We start from the raw sequence: 1,312 nt of genomic DNA, 5'->3' as shown, positions 1-1,312 counted from the left end.
TCATGAGGTTCCCAATTTGTATTTTTTTCCTTCAAACTTGAACTCTACTTTTTTTTTTCCTCTAAGGACAGCTTATGAATGGGCTTCAAGAGTAGCCTCAAAGTATTATTTTGGATCCTTCAGTTCAACTGGTTATTTATACATTTCCATTGGGAAAATAGGAGAGTTTGCCAAAGCAACCAAAAGAGGCAAATGGGAGGTGAGCTGAACTAATATGTGTGTCTATGCAAGAGCAAGACTGCCTGAGAGGAAAGTTGCTGGCCGGGCGCAGTGGCTCACACCTGTAATCCCTGCTAGCACTTTGGGAGGCCAAGGCAGGTAGATCACTTGAGGTCAGGAGTTTGAGACCAGTGTGGCCAACATGGTGAAACCCCATCTCTACTAAAAATACAAAAGAAAATTAGCTGGGCCTGGTCGTGGGCATCTGTAATCCCAGCTACTTAGGAGGCTGAGGCAGGAGAATCACTGGAACCCAGGAGGCAGAGGTTGCAGTGAGCTGAGATCATACCACTGCACTGCAGCCTGGGTGACAGAGTGAGACTCTGTCTCAAAAAAAAAAAAAAAAGAAAAAAAGAAAAGAAAGAAAGTTGCTTGTCTGTGAGAAGTGAGTGAGGTAGCCACTGTGCAGGGCTCAGGAGGGTGTGCAACATGCTCTAGATGTGGTGTCTCCTCCTGGGTGTGAACTGCAGAGCTCTCCCCAGTTTGCTGGGAGCTGATGCTTCATAGAACCACTTAAGCCACACTTATATGATGGTGTTGGGAAGGGGGAAGGAGTTTTCATCACTGTCCTGGTGAGGGAGTTTCCTCCAGCTTAGCTTGTTCCTCCACAGCCAGGAACAGATATGAGGACTTTCCCTTCCTCACCTTTCTGCCCAGCTGGGTGTCCAGATTCCTGTCTTCCTCTTTGGGGTTTATAAAGTCTAGGGATATTGCAGAATGTGTTCATAAAGAGTGAATTGAATGGGATGACACAAAGTTCTGGGGTGCAAAGAAGTATCACGTCTTCTGGCTCAATCAGTGGGCTCAAATATTGAGGCAACTGTTGGTGAGAAGATCTGACTGAATACAGGCCACACACTCCTGGCGCCTTTGAAGTTTCAGGTCTATCCTTAGACTCTGCGGAGAACCTTACTTCCTTTACAAAATTCTTCCAAATCTATGATGTGAGTCCTTTCTATTTTTAAGGACATAGGTGTGAAAACACAAATACCAAGAGAGGCTCCTTTAAAAAAGAATTCTATGTTGGCTTATAATGTACTTTTCCTGAGACAATGAGTACAGAATGGTCCATTTGCCTAAATGATGCTGTGGT

The sequence above is a fragment of the Hylobates moloch genome, unplaced genomic scaffold (genome assembly GCF_009828535.3).
Source record: "Hylobates moloch isolate HMO894 unplaced genomic scaffold, HMol_V3 SCAFFOLD_3, whole genome shotgun sequence".
In the NCBI taxonomy this organism is placed as follows: Eukaryota; Metazoa; Chordata; class Mammalia; order Primates; family Hylobatidae; genus Hylobates; species Hylobates moloch.
The sequence above is the reverse complement of the archived record's forward strand: the minus strand, read 5'-3'. Positions refer to the sequence as shown.